This window comes from Furipterus horrens, unplaced genomic scaffold (assembly GCF_987537825.1).
Source record: "Furipterus horrens unplaced genomic scaffold, mFurHor1.1.pri manual_scaffold_16, whole genome shotgun sequence".
Lineage (NCBI taxonomy): Eukaryota > Metazoa > Chordata > Mammalia > Chiroptera > Furipteridae > Furipterus > Furipterus horrens.
The window spans coordinates 13,570,151-13,585,711 of NW_028327186.1; the positions used below are offsets into that span (position 1 = coordinate 13,570,151).

At 53.8% G+C, this 15,561-nt stretch overlaps 2 long non-coding RNA genes across 2 annotated transcripts; both read left to right on the top strand.

Moving 5' to 3' along the window:
• On the top strand, positions 1–1,639 carry LOC149992219 (uncharacterized). Its single transcript, XR_016508498.1, has 3 exons — positions 1–40; positions 370–445; positions 1,201–1,639. It is a non-coding gene; the product is annotated as an uncharacterized LOC149992219 (long non-coding RNA).
• Positions 1,640–11,811: 10,172 nt separating this feature from the next.
• On the top strand, positions 11,812–13,482 carry LOC149992220 (uncharacterized). Its single transcript, XR_016508491.1, has 3 exons — positions 11,812–11,884; positions 12,214–12,289; positions 13,045–13,482. It is a non-coding gene; the product is annotated as an uncharacterized LOC149992220 (long non-coding RNA).
• The last annotated feature ends 2,079 nt before the right edge of the window (positions 13,483–15,561 follow it).

Consider the following 15,561-nt stretch of genomic DNA (forward strand, 5'->3'; position numbering starts at 1 on the left):
CTAACGTTCTGACCAACGAACTGAGGCTCATTGCCCAAAGGTATGGTCAGAGAGAGTGTGACTGACGATCAGATAAGTCAGTTTGCTTGACATCTCTAAGGAGAACTCGTTTTTGCCAAGATGAGAGTCATCGCAGATTTATTAATTGAAAATTGCTTCTTTTTTCTAACCCGAACTTATAAAATGCTATGGTCATAAGATTGTTAGGATGTTGACATTCCCCTGCTCCCCTTTCAAGTGACAGGTGACTGTCAATGTCCCCCCATGGCGCAGGTTTATGTCCAGAATATGTTTTGCTTAGATTTTTGTGTCTTAGGAAAAAATGATGACTATGCCAGTGTTTTCATCCTAGGTATTTATTTATTACAGTATCGGGAGCCAATTCCTCGTGAGCAGTTGGTGACAGCGCTCTGTGATATCAAACAAGCGTACGCGCAGTTTGGAGGTAGGAAATCTGGGGCATATTTATTCCAGAAAGGGGAGACATTTTCTAGGTAATAATTTTTTTATGAGATGGTAAAAAGAAATTGAAAAGTAAGTGAAGAACTTTTTGTACATTTGCGCTTCGTGGTTTCCGCGATATGTATTATCATATGTTTTATTAATAGACCATCGAGAGGCAGAAATAGCCTTTTTAAGTCTGGAAACCGATTGCTTTTCTTACCTAATAATTAAACTCAGCGCGGAGTAGCGGTCCTCCGGGTCTTAACTCCGTCTCCTGGCTGTGCCCATCTCCCCGAAGCAAGTGGACGTTTTGGTGGGCCTTAGTCTGTGGTGGCCAGAACAGAGCCACTTACGAATGCTCAGCTTCACAAGAAAGGTGCTTCAGCTACGTTCGGGGAGCTCGAGTGACTGTAGCGATACTGCCTTTGGGCGGCCGATGTGCTTGACGGTCCTCTTTTCTTGGTTAAAGGGAAAAACGTGCCTTTGGCGTCTCGCTGCTGTCCATTGGCTGGGATAAGCGTTACGGCTTTCAGCTCTATCGGAGCGACCCGAGCGGAAATTACGGGGGATGGAAGGCCGCACGCATTGGCAATAACGGCGCCGTGAGTATTTCTGTGCTGCTGTAAAACCTAGCGATAGGTACCTAACGTGATTTTGCAACGGCGATGAATGTAAACGGTATTTGAAGGTAGCTGCAACAACTTTAGCACCTGTGATTGCTATAACGCAGCCGTGCGTGTGTGTGTTTGCCCCCAGTGGAAATTGCCACGCCGACCAGAGAGAATGGAAAGACGGTCATCGGAGTCCTCGGACAGAAGGAAGTGGAACAGCTGATCAGAAGACACGAGGAAGAAGAAGCTAAGGCTGAGCGTGAGAAGAAAGAAAAAGAACAAAAAGAAAAGGATGCGTGGAAGACAGAATTGGGGGTCTTATAAATCTTTTGAGCCCCATTTCAGCCGCCCTCTTCCACAGTGAGCACGTGTTGGCTTTTGAACCCGGACGGTGGGAAAGAGGGATGGCAGCCTCTGATCGGGGCCTCGCCTTTCTGTAAGTTGAGCGGTGACTGCTCTTCATGGGCCTTTCTACCCCCCCTCCCCCCTTTTCTGGGAATAAAACTCGGTAAGAATGGAAACGGTGAAGGAGAATTGTCTGTAGCAGTCACTGTTGTTCACCGGGGTTAGTGGGTCTGTGATCCTTCATGCTTCAGTGTCCTGGGGCAGCCCTGGAGGTGCCGGGACACAAGAGGCTAAAGTCGGTGGGTGCGAGTGTCATCAGCAGGGAAAGATGGGACCTGTGCCCTGAAGGCCTCCCTTGCTGTGTCCCTACCGTCTTGGAGAACCCGTGGCCCTCGGCCTCTGTGGGAATCACGTTCTTGTACCTGTTGCCAGCCATCGACACCGATGGCTCTTCCTAGGACCGGAAGTGTGTGCGTGCACACGTATACACACACGCGTTCACGCAAACCGCTCCGAAAACACGTGAAAGGCCCGTTTACAGTGCAAGCCCTGCACCCGCTACAGTAATCGGTCATCAGTGCTTCTGAGCACCTCTGGATCCCTCAGATCCCATTTCCCTCTCCCCCTCTACTCCCGAGAGAGAACTCGAGTTTACCTTTCCCCTTACCTACGGTTCTTACAATGCGTTTGTCTGTTCCTCTGACCCAGGTGGCACATCCCTCGGGGTAGCCGGGTGTGCCCTCTCTCCGTCTCCAGCGGTTGGTTTAAGAACGACCGTGGGCTGAGCCGACCCAGACCAGACGGGCGGAGGGATGACAGCTGCGGACGCCGCGGCAGGCCCACGGCGGGCGCGTGGCAGCTCCTGTGCAGGAGAGATTATGGCCACAGAGGAAAAGGGGCCGCAGACGAGAGCAGTCGGTCTTGGCTGAGGCGGGGGTGGGGGGGGTGGGGGGTGGGGCCCTGGTCTCATCCCAGGAAGGCTCCAGGGCCACCGCCGCAGTGCCAGCCTCCCACACTTGTCCCCTCCAGCTCTCCTCAGAGCACATTGAACCCTTCCGTCGGTTCCCCATGCGAGAATTTCACAGATCTGCTGCGAAGTGAGCAAAGCTTAAGCTTCAGGACCCCTCGCTCCCGAGGCCTGGGAAGGGACCCTCACAATGTGTTCCGTGCTCGTGCTTTTTGTAAAGTCGGCAAAAGTAAGGTCTTCTACCTGCAGTTAATAAGCGCTACCGTCTGTTTCTGCAGCGGAACATACTTGTTCGCAGATACTTCCATGTGTAGTGAGGTTATTGTTACTCACCTCAGGGTCGAAATGGCTCTCGGGACGTGTTCCTCACCCACCCGCTGAGCCTGCATACCCAGTATAGTGACAGGAAGGCATAGGAACAGAAGTTGTCACCATCGTTGGAAGTTCCCGGACAGTGGGAGAGGAACAGGGCTTGACATGGGCCAAGTCAGAAGCTCGTCTGTGGCAAACTTCATCCTTAAGGTGTGTGCAGTTACCATCTGGGGATTCAGGTCTCGTGATGCCGGAAACGCCGGCGGGGGGGTGCCTTACGGGTATGTCGGCTCATCGAACCACCGCGGTGATTTGGTGAGGTTTCTCATTCTGATTTTCAATTTGATGCCCAATTTTGTATTTGCACTGTCGTATTCTTTGGCTTTAAGAGGACACCGCCCCCCCCCCCCAGCCCGCTACACACACACACAAATAGTATGTTCTATATAAACCCGAATCAGCCCCTGCTTTCCCTCGTCCTGAGAATAAAGTCCACTTTCTTCATTCTGACCTGCAACTCGCCACTGCCTTGTTGCTGATGCTCTGTCCTGGACCCCCGCCCCCCTCTGGACCGCCCTCTGTCTGTCCCTCACCCTCTCTGGAATGCTCTCCTCTCTGCACTCTGTGTCTCCCGCCCCCGAAGAACTACCCCGTCCTCTTCCCTGTCCCCGTGGGACTTCGGGGCCCTCTAGCCTGCTCCCGAAGATCTTACACTCCCTCCGCCCCGCTTCCGACAGGCTGCCGCCACCTCGGCCCCGCCCCTGGAGGACTTAGGAGCCGCCTCCGGGAAGTCTGACCTTCCGCCGCACTTCCGGGACACTTCCGCCCTCCCGGTCCCACCCCAGAGGACTTCCGGGCGACTTCCGCTCGCGGCGGACCCGCCATCTTGTTCCCGCCCTAGGAGGTCTCACGCAGCCGAGGCCCAACCCCCGAAGGTCTACGCAGCCTGCCCCGCCATCTTGGTCCCACCCCGAAGGTCTTCCGGGTGTTCGGCCTCGCGCCGCTTCCGGGTGTCTTCCGCCACCCTGTCCCCGCCCCCGAAGAACTAGAACTAGCGCGTCCCCTTCCCTGCCACGCACTGGCACTTCGGGGTCCTCTATCCTGCTCCCGAAGGTCTTACACACCCTCCGCCCCGCTTCCGACAGGCTGCCGGCACCTCGGCCCCGCCCCTGGAGGACTTAGGAGCCGCTTCCGGGAAGTCTGACCTTCCGCCGCACTTCCGGGACACTTCCGCCCTCCCGGTCCGACCCCAAAGGACTTCCGGGTGACTTTCGCTTGCGGTGGACCCGCCATCTTGTTCCCGCCCTAGGAGGTCTCACGCAGCCGAGGCCCAACCCCCGAAGGTCTACGCAGCCTGCCCCGCCATCTTGGTCCCACCCCGAAGGTCTTCCGGGTGTTCGGCCTCGCGCCGCTTCCGGGTGTCTTCCGCCACCCTGTCCCCGCCCCCGAAGAACTAGAACTAGCGCGTCCCCTTCCCTGCCACGCACTGGCACTTCGGGGTCCTCTATCCTGCTCCCAAAGGTCTTACACACCCTCCGCCCCGCTTCCGACAGGCTGCCGGCACCTCGGCCCCGCCCCTGGAGGACTTAGGAGCCGCTTCCGGGAAGTCTGACCTTCCGCCGCACTTCCGGGACACTTCCGCCCTCCCGGTCCCACCCCAGAGGACTTCCGGGCGACTTCCGCTTGCGGCGGACCCGCCATCTTGTTCCCGCCCTAGAAGGTCTCACGCAGCCGTGGCCCAACCCCCGAAGGTCTACGCAGCCTGCCCCGCCATCTTGGTCCCACCCCGAAGGTCTTCCGGGTGTTCGGCCTCGCCCCGCTTCCGGGAGTCTTCCGCCACCCTGTCCCCGCCCCCGGAGAACTGCCGCGTCCCCTTCCCTGCCCCACCCCCGCCCCAGGACTTCGGGGTCCTCTATCCTGCTCCCGAAGGTCTTACACATCCTCCGATAGCGTTCCGGCACCTCGCCCCCGCCCCTGGAAGACTTAGGAGCCGCTTCCGGGAAGTCTGACCTTCCGCCGCACTTCCGGGACACTTCCGCCCTCCCGGTCCCACCCCAGAGGACTTCCGGGCGACTTCCGCTTGCAGCGGACCCGCCATCTTGTTCCCGCCCTAGGAGGTCTCTCGCAGCCGAGGCCCGACCCCCGAAGGTCTAAGCAGCCTGCCCCGCCATCTTGGTCCCACCCCGAAGGTCTTCCGGGTGTTCGGCCTCGCCTCGCTTCCGGGAGTCTTCCGCCACCCTGTCCCCACCCCCGAAGAACTGCCGCGTCCCCTTCCCTGCCCCCCCCCCGCCCCGGGACTTCGGGGTCCTCTGTCCTGCTCCCGAAGGTCTTACACGTCCTCCGCAATTCTATGGAGAGGTTTACGGTATCAAATTACAATAGTAAACTCAACATTTACTTAATCTGATGGTGCTCAGACTTTTTTAGAAAGTGCAAATCATCACCTCTCGATTCAGACGCCAGGCTCTGGGATTGCCAAGAAGCCACTTAAGTCCACTGAACTCAACGCGCTTCACCTGCTCCTGTGCGCTCCAGAGGAACTCTTCCATCAACCTGTCAGTGTGCTTGCCGGCTGTGGCTCCCCGTCTGTCCCAGTGCTGCCCTCCTGTGGGGAACTCTGGGAATTACAGCTAAGGGAAGCTCACCGAGTCCATTGTACGGATAGGGCTAGATGGCTAGGCTCAGGGTTGATAGGTTTAGCGTTAATGAGCCTAGGGTTAACAGGCTTCTATCTTTAATAGACTCAGCCTTCCTGGATGGAGCTTCAGAAGAGCTAACAGGTTTCCAGAAACGCTTCGTATGTACCCCATCATCAGGCCCAGTGCTCTTTCGGGGTGGCTGTAGGAACCCCGAAAGCGAGGAGTAAGGCCAGCGGGAGACTGTGCAGAGCGCACGTCTGTCCCAGCACACTAAGTGTGAGTAGTCGTAGCGGGGGTTAAAAAAAAAAAAAAAAAGAATGGCAAACTACCTAGATACTACCTGACTTAGTAAGATAATGTAGCTTATTTAATTTTTTCTGCACAACGGTGAGGCAGCAAAGCAGAAGTTATTCTTTCTTATTAATTTTCTAGAATTAAAAAATTCAAACATACATAAAATATTCAAATATAATGACTTGAAGAGTTCTTGCCATACACTTTTAACAGTTATTGACATTGTGCCAATAGATATCCATATTGATGTAGGTTAGGATATTGTGGCACGTGCAGGTTCACAGCTAAACGAGTGGTGGTGCCAAGTATTCAAAATAAGGTTTTCAGCTTTTCAGTCCTTTGTCCTTCCTTAGTCACCAAATTTTTTAGGTAAATCATTCTTCTAAGTCCCCAAATTTGAGACAGTACTAGAGAAATGATATTCAAAGTTAAAATTGAATTTGTACAGCCAAAACTTAAGTCTCTCAGAGTGTTAATGTCATTTTTCTTATTTATACCTTTTATGTATCCAGTTTACTTTGTCTCTTGTTATTGGCAATTTTTGGGTCTTGTTTTAAATTGTTGTTCTTTTACGGTTGTCCCAGTTTTTCGCCCGTGTTGTTTTTATTTTTAACTATCGGCCCAATACCTTCTTGTTTTTGTTCTTACACTGTTTTTAGTGTGCGTCACTGCTTGAACCCCTTCACTTTTTTTTTTTTTTTGAAATATGTCATCTGTGTGCTATTAGTAGGTTGCTCTTCTAATTATCATTATTAGCTTTAAAGGGTGTAGACTCTGGGGAAGCTTCTTATTGAACTGTCATTGTACTGTGCAGAGAGTGCCCAGTTCCACAGACAAGCTCTTCCCTCGTATTTTGCAAGGTTCCTTTCCTCGGGTGATCTGTAGGGAAACGACCTTTAGTGGCCCTCCGGGAGGTTTCAGGCAGAATCAGTAGCTCTGCAGGCAGTGACTGCTTTTGTTGCAATATTTCTGTGTATTTGTGTCTTTGGAGGTCTATCGGTTACCATTACTCTAGTAGTCATTTGTGGAATAATCAGAATGACCCCGTGCTGGCACTTCCATGCACAGTTTTATTTCATCCTCACCGTGGTCAGTTTTACAGAAGGCAAAACTGATATGCAGAGAAGGAGGTAACTTGCTTTCAGGTCAGACAGCAGGTGTTAGAGGCTGGAAGGAACCCAAGCCGTCCACCTGAAAATCCTGTGTTCTTAACCAGCGTGCTGTTATCCCCTCTCTTCATACTCAAATCTGAGTAAGACTAGGTCTCCGATTTTAAGAAGCGCAGGCTAATGCCTCATCATCCTTAGTAGCAAATTTCTGCAACTAGGTGAAAGTTGTTTCGCGACCGACGATGAAACTCCGAATATTGGAAAGAAAAGGGAATTGTCAGATGGTATGGACTCATGTGTTCATTCGTGTATGCATTCAACAAAGTGAGCACCTACTATGTACTTCGTATATCTTTGTATATTAAAATCATGTATGTCTGCCTGGTGTGGCTCCGTGGATTGAGTGAACTAAAGGGTTGCTGGTTCGATTCCCAGTCAGGGCACAGGCCTGGGTTGCAGGCCAGGTCCCCAGTCAGTGTGGGTGCATGAGAAGTGACCACACACTCATGTTTCTCCCCCTCTATTTCTCCCCACTTCCCCTCTAAAGATACATCAATAAAGTCTTTTCTAAAAACATGGAAATTAAAGCACGTTTCTTTTACATCTACCGTTGATACGTTTATTTTACTTCCCTACATGTTTTCTAGGTTTGAAATTGTGTGTCAAGCAACCCCCTAACTGGTCATTTAAAGGCTTCTGTTACTCGGAAGTTAAATAAGTCTGTACTAAGTACCGAGTGCTTCTTAGGGAACTCTGCCTATTTCCATGAGAGTCCTCTGATTCAACTTAAAAACATATCTGAACTGGAGTGTTCCTTATTGATCACAAAGAATTGTATTAATATTTCATCTTAAAAGTACTATTAATAATAGCCTAACTAATAGTTTGGTTCACTAATGATGACGAACTTTTAAAAGTTATTTGTAGGAGAGAAGCCGGTACGCTAACTTTTAAAAATTTGTTAGACAGGATTAGCTGAACCGTTCTTTATTGCAAAACATGAGGATGGCTTGTTTAAGGATTGATTTCGAGGCGACGAAAGATGGGTCCGTCCTGTGGAACACCCACGAATGACAAGATAAAAATCCAGTTTGGCCTCGCCATATCTCAGTTAGTGGGTGTGGTAGGTGTGCATGTCATTCTGTATTCAATGCCATCCTCCTCTGTAGGTCAAATCGCTCGGGGGCCGTCCGCTAAGCTATTTCATCTTCTGTCCTCTCCGCGACTCTAGGGACGCCCGGCGGCGGCGGCACTCTAGGGACGCAGAGTGTACGTCCAAGCTTTACGAAGCTGCCGTTCTAGCTGTGGCCTCGGTATTTTTTTCTACGTAGCAGCTTCACAGAGATTCAAGCCTGTGCCTCGGCTCCTTGGGTGTTGGTAAGCTTGGAGAAGAATACACTGGGAAGGAGGACAGGGCGTGTCGGGGTCTGAATAGCATGGTCTGGAAAGGTGTCCCCGAGAAGCGGCCGGGCCGTGGGACTACCCCGGGGAGGGTGTGTCAGGCCGGGGAACTGTCGCGAGTGCAAAGGCCCCGAGGCTGGCGTGTGCCGGTGTGTTTGCGGAGCAGCGAGGAGGCCCGTGTGGCTAGAGGCGAGTGACCCCTGGGGAGGAGTGCAGGAGATGAGGTCAGAGAGGCAGTGGCAGGCTGGCCACTCGGAGATTTTGGCTTTTGACAAAGATTTTGGCATCAGAACCTGGCGGCGGCTGGAACGCCCACCCGGACTTTTGACGTACGCAAATGAACTGCATGCAAATGAACCTAGTCCCAGCATCTCCCAGAGGAAATAAAAATGGACTTGGCTCCTTCTCAGAAGAAATGTTGATGGACTTAGCATGATATATGACCGGCCTGGCGGGGAGAAAAGCAGGGCGATATAAATAGCCTGCTGAATGTGTCGCCGCGTAAACTCGCTGTAAGTGAAATGTACTGTTTGGAAAGATGTGGAGGACGGTCTTGCACCGCCCCCCGCCCCGCTTCAGATAGGCCGCCGGCACCTGGTCCCCGCCCCCGGAGGGCTTAGGAGCCGCCTCCGGGGAGGTCTGACCTTCCGCCGCACTTCCGCCACGTTGGTCCCACCCCAGAGGACTTCCCGGTGTTCGGCCCCGCCCCGCTTCCGGGAGTCTTCCGCCACCTTGTCTCCGCCCCCGAAGGGCTTCCTTGCCCTCGGCCCCGCCCCCGGAGGACTTCCGTATCTTCGGCCCGTTCTCCCCGCCCCCTGCCCCACCCCGCGAGATCGTTCTGCGCACGAGCGTGGGCCACATGGGCAGCGGACACTCGGCGGGGTGTGTCCGATAGTGGGTTCTTCCTGTGGCGTGAGGCCCTTCGTGTAGCCCCCGATTCCAGTTTTTCTTCTCCGGTTAGTACCTGCCTTTCGGGCGCCGCGGGGGTGCCGGCTGCGCCGGCCGGCGTGGAGCATGGGGATGAGGACTCTCCGGCGGCCTGGTCGCAGGTCACCGCCTCCCAAAGTGCCAGGCAGGCCCCGAGGCCCCGGCCCACCTTTAAGAAATCTCGTCTGGGCGCGCCGGTCCTGCGGCCTTCGTCTGGTGTTCCGCTATTTGGGAAATGTGCTCTGGGGGCCGAGGTCGCCCCACGCCCCCACCCCCAACCCCCCGCCTCCTTCCGCATGCAGGACCCCAGCCCTCCCGGGAGAAGCCTCTGCCCCTCTTCACGTGTCCGTCCTCCTGGACTCCGTGGTCGGGATACTGGCTTAGCTTTCGAGCGGCTGCGATTCTTTCTTTTCTTTTTTTTTTTTTTGAGCTTCGGCCGTTTGTCTCTTGCCCGTGAGGCGTCCGACTCAGTGTTTTCTGCTGAAGCTTCCTGCTCCGCCTGGACGCCCCGTTCTTTCTCCTTCCCCAGTTCTTCCTCTTGGACCTGCAGGGTCTCATCCCTCTTTCTGCCTCTACCGCGTCTCATTTGGGCTCCTTTTCTGCGTTGGTTTTTTTTTTTTTCAAAAAAGGGCTTTTTCGATTTTCCCCTCCAGCCCCGGTGCCTCGGTCTCCACCTGTGTCAAATCGTGTTTGCGTCCCTCACCTCGGCCAAAGAAGGGGGTGGACGGAACGGTTTTAAGCCGTGGAAATGCTTTTTCAGTTGTAACTTTCGTTTTAGTAAGGATCTTACCTTACTTTCTTTTGACAGGAGCCGTAAAGTTCAGAACACACGGTAAGTTCCGCACACGTCCGTAAGCTATCGCCTGACAAAGGGTCTGGTACTCAGCTTACAGACCTGCGTGAGAAAATGGGAGTGGGAAGAAATGATCGGTTCCCTGCTACACACTGGACTCTGGGTGCCAGGATGTGTTTTACGCAGGAGTTACTTTCAGTGGACGGGAGTCATGGGTATATATTTTCCTTTGCGGTCTCGAAGCTATGACTCCAGGACCACTATATTTTCTCCAGGAGGCAAAATAGGAATTGTAGAATCTGTCTCAAAAGTATTTTTAAGTGCTTGACTTTTGGGGGGGTGGGGGTGGGGGTGGGGGTGGGGCGGAAGTCAAGACACTTTTTGTATAGTTCATGCTCTCTTGTGTTTTGATGTCATTATGGTCACCAGGTCGATCACGCGCAGCACGAGAGAACGACAGAGGGACTCGAGGGTAGAGCCTGTCAGGGTTCCCGCTGACTCTCTTGGCCCAGTGGTGCAAGCACCCAGAAGGGAGTCTCGGTTTCTCACCGCTTGTGTTTTGCAGGTCGCTTGTACCAGGTTGAATACGCCATGGAGGCCATCGGACGTGCGGGCACCTGTCCGGGAACTTTAGCGAACGACGGTGTTTGGCTTGCACCAGAGCGACGCAACATCCACGAGCTGCTTGATGAAGTTGTTGTCCCTGAAAAGATTTATAAGCTCGATGATGAGTAAGTGAGCTCACAGGGGGGAGAGGGTTTCAATATCTCACGTGCTCACATACGTAGGATCGCACGTATTTCGGGAGGGCTGGCCCGTGTGCCGTAGTAAACTTGAAGCGAACGCTTGTTATTGTGCCTTTACCGGTGGACACTTTTGATTCTTATTTGAAACTTCCTTGAGGCTTAGGACGATGCGTTATGCTTTTGACGTGCAGGGCCAAGGCCTAGGCGGAGAAACTATTCTATACCGTTCGGAGTACAGGCGTGGTAGGTGTGCAGATCTGGGTTAAGTCTGTGTGACCTCGCACCCGTTGCTTTCCTTCTCTGGGCTTCGGTGCCGCCTCGAGTGGTGGTGGCCGTTTAATGAACTAGAGTAACACGAGTGAAATACACTGGCGCAGGGTCTGACACGTGGCAGGCTCCCCGAGTGTTCAGAACGGCTACTCGGGAATTGTGTGGAAGTGTCCCGAATCTTACCCCTGGAGGTCTGGGAACAGTTTCGATGAGCCCCGTCAGTTTCGCGTCGTTGGGCGTGCGGGACTCCTAGCCGGCGGGGCACTGGGTTTGCCCGTCAGAGACTTCCCCCCTGAGTGGGGGACGAGGCGGGTGCCGGTTCTAGGGCCTTTGGATGCGTGTCCAAGGAAGCGTCATCCCTCCAGAGTCACCGCCGGGCCACGGGCCGCTCGGCAGCCGGCAGGCTTGCGGAGGTGTAGTGACAGCAGGTGACAGAGGGTGCCAGCTCTAGGGGAGCCAGCGCAGCCCTCGGGGAGCGGCAGCAAAGAAAGGAAAGGCGCCTTTCCTGGGAGCCTAGCCCCTGAGCCCCCTCCCTCCGCCCCGGCCAGCCAGGCCTTTGGAGGTGAGAATACCGATGACCCAGGAGTGGGGGTAGTTTTTCTTCCCCTCTGGCAAAACCTCTGTCTTCCTTCTGGACCCTCTCGGGACTTGCTTTAGCTTCCTAGTGCTCCTTCTCTCGCCCTGTTCGGCGTCGTGGCGCTGAATACGCCTATCGAAGAACTGGAGGGGGCGCTGTGTATCTTTCATATCATAAACGACGTCAGGTTTGTCCCACAAAGATAAACCTTCTGTAGTTTCTGTCTGTTCAGAAGAAAACCAGAGCATTGACGCGAGCATGGTAAACTTATCATGGAACTCGGGGCTTTGCAAATACTTCTTAAAGGCCCTCTCAGACACCTGCTCTGCTTGCAGACACATGAATACATTTTTTTTTTTTTCTTCCTCCAGGGGCATGGCTTGCACCGTGGCCGGCGTAACTTCTGACGCTAACGTTCTGACCAACGAACTGAGGCTCATTGCCCAAAGGTATGGTCAGAGAGAGTGTGACTGACGATCAGATAAGTCAGTTTGCTTGACATCTCTAAGGAGAACTCGTTTTTGCCAAGATGAGAGTCATCGCAGATTTATTAATTGAAAATTGCTTCTTTTTTCTAACCCGAACTTATAAAATGCTATGGTCATAAGATTGTTAGGATGTTGACATTCCCCTGCTCCCCTTTCAAGTGACAGGTGACTGTCAATGTCCCCCCATGGCGCAGGTTTATGTCCAGAATATGTTTTGCTTAGATTTTTGTGTCTTAGGAAAAAATGATGACTATGCCAGTGTTTTCATCCTAGGTATTTATTTATTACAGTATCGGGAGCCAATTCCTCGTGAGCAGTTGGTGACAGCGCTCTGTGATATCAAACAAGCGTACGCGCAGTTTGGAGGTAGGAAATCTGGGGCATATTTATTCCAGAAAGGGGAGACATTTTCTAGGTAATAATTTTTTTATGAGATGGTAAAAAGAAATTGAAAAGTAAGTGAAGAACTTTTTGTACATTTGCGCTTCGTGGTTTCCGCGATATGTATTATCATATGTTTTATTAATAGACCATCGAGAGGCAGAAATAGCCTTTTTAAGTCTGGAAACCGATTGCTTTTCTTACCTAATAATTAAACTCAGCGCGGAGTAGCGGTCCTCCGGGTCTTAACTCCGTCTCCTGGCTGTGCCCATCTCCCCGAAGCAAGTGGACGTTTTGGTGGGCCTTAGTCTGTGGTGGCCAGAACAGAGCCACTTACGAATGCTCAGCTTCACAAGAAAGGTGCTTCAGCTACGTTCGGGGAGCTCGAGTGACTGTAGCGATACTGCCTTTGGGCGGCCGATGTGCTTGACGGTCCTCTTTTCTTGGTTAAAGGGAAAAACGTGCCTTTGGCGTCTCGCTGCTGTCCATTGGCTGGGATAAGCGTTACGGCTTTCAGCTCTATCGGAGCGACCCGAGCGGAAATTACGGGGGATGGAAGGCCGCACGCATTGGCAATAACGGCGCCGTGAGTATTTCTGTGCTGCTGTAAAACCTAGCGATAGGTACCTAACGTGATTTTGCAACGGCGATGAATGTAAACGGTATTTGAAGGTAGCTGCAACAACTTTAGCACCTGTGATTGCTATAACGCAGCCGTGCGTGTGTGTGTTTGCCCCCAGTGGAAATTGCCACGCCGACCAGAGAGAATGGAAAGACGGTCATCGGAGTCCTCGGACAGAAGGAAGTGGAACAGCTGATCAGAAGACACGAGGAAGAAGAAGCTAAGGCTGAGCGTGAGAAGAAAGAAAAAGAACAAAAAGAAAAGGATGCGTGGAAGACAGAATTGGGGGTCTTATAAATCTTTTGAGCCCCATTTCAGCCGCCCTCTTCCACAGTGAGCACGTGTTGGCTTTTGAACCCGGACGGTGGGAAAGAGGGATGGCAGCCTCTGATCGGGGCCTCGCCTTTCTGTAAGTTGAGCGGTGACTGCTCTTCATGGGCCTTTCTACCCCCCCTCCCCCCTTTTCTGGGAATAAAACTCGGTAAGAATGGAAACGGTGAAGGAGAATTGTCTGTAGCAGTCACTGTTGTTCACCGGGGTTAGTGGGTCTGTGATCCTTCATGCTTCAGTGTCCTGGGGCAGCCCTGGAGGTGCCGGGACACAAGAGGCTAAAGTCGGTGGGTGCGAGTGTCATCAGCAGGGAAAGATGGGACCTGTGCCCTGAAGGCCTCCCTTGCTGTGTCCCTACCGTCTTGGAGAACCCGTGGCCCTCGGCCTCTGTGGGAATCACGTTCTTGTACCTGTTGCCAGCCATCGACACCGATGGCTCTTCCTAGGACCGGAAGTGTGTGCGTGCACACGTATACACACACGCGTTCACGCAAACCGCTCCGAAAACACGTGAAAGGCCCGTTTACAGTGCAAGCCCTGCACCCGCTACAGTAATCGGTCATCAGTGCTTCTGAGCACCTCTGGATCCCTCAGATCCCATTTCCCTCTCCCCCTCTACTCCCGAGAGAGAACTCGAGTTTACCTTTCCCCTTACCTACGGTTCTTACAATGCGTTTGTCTGTTCCTCTGACCCAGGTGGCACATCCCTCGGGGTAGCCGGGTGTGCCCTCTCTCCGTCTCCAGCGGTTGGTTTAAGAACGACCGTGGGCTGAGCCGACCCAGACCAGACGGGCGGGGGGATGACAGCTGCGGACGCCGCGGCAGGCCCACGGCGGGCGCGTGGCAGCTCCTGTGCAGGAGAGATTATGGCCACAGAGGAAAAGGGGCCGCAGACGAGAGCAGTCGGTCTTGGCTGAGGCGGGGGTGGGGGGGGTGGGGGGTGGGGCCCTGGTCTCATCCCAGGAAGGCTCCAGGGCCACCGCCGCAGTGCCAGCCTCCCACACTTGTCCCCTCCAGCTCTCCTCAGAGCACATTGAACCCTTCCGTCGGTTCCCCATGCGAGAATTTCACAGATCTGCTGCGAAGTGAGCGAAGCTTAAGCTTCAGGACCCCTCGCTCCCGAGGCCTGGGAAGGGACCCTCACAATGTGTTCCGTGCTCGTGCTTTTTGTAAAGTCGGCAAAAGTAAGGTCTTCTACCTGCAGTTAATAAGCGCTACCGTCTGTTTCTGCAGCGGAACATACTTGTTCGCAGATACTTCCATGTGTAGTGAGGTTATTGTTACTCACCTCAGGGTCGAAATGGCTCTCGGGACGTGTTCCTCACCCACCCGCTGAGCCTGCATACCCAGTATAGTGACAGGAAGGCATAGGAACAGAAGTTGTCACCATCGTTGGAAGTTCCCGGACAGTGGGAGAGGAACAGGGCTTGACATGGGCCAAGTCAGAAGCTCGTCTGTGGCAAACTTCATCCTTAAGGTGTGTGCAGTTACCATCTGGGGATTCAGGTCTCGTGATGCCGGAAACGCCGGCGGGGGGGTGCCTTACGGGTATGTCGGCTCATCGAACCACTGCGGTGATTTGGTGAGGTTTCTCATTCTGATTTTCAATTTGATGCCCAATTTTGTATTTGCACTGTCGTATTCTTTGGCTTTAAGAGGACACCGCCCCCCCCCCCAGCCCGCTACACACACACACAAATAGTATGTTCTATATAAACCCGAATCAGCCCCTGCTTTCCCTCGTCCTGAGAATAAAGTCCACTTTCTTCATTCTGACCTGCAACTCGCCACTGCCTTGTTGCTGATGCTCTGTCCTGGACCCCCGCCCCCCTCTGGACCGCCCTCTGTCTGTCCCTCACCCTCTCTGGAATGCTCTCCTCTCTGCACTCTGTGTCTCCCGCCCCCGAAGAACTACCCCGTCCTCTTCCCTGTCCCCGTGGGACTTCAGGGCCCTCTAGCCTGCTCCCGAAGATCTTACACTCCCTCCGCCCCGCTTCCGACAGGCTGCCGCCACCTCGGCCCCGCCCCTGGAGGACTTAGGAGCCGCCTCCGGGAAGTCTGACCTTCCGCCGCACTTCCGGGACACTTCCGCCCTCCCGGTCCCACCCCAGAGGACTTCCGGGCGACTTCCGCTTGCGGCGGGCCCGCCATCTTGTTCCCGCCCTAGGAGGTCTCACGCAGCCGAGGCCCAACCCCCGAAGGTCTACGCAGCCTGCCCCGCCATCTTGGTCCCACCCCGAAGGTCTTCCGGGTGTTCGGCCTCGCGCCGCTTCCGGGTGTCTTCCGCCACCCTGTCCCCGCCCCC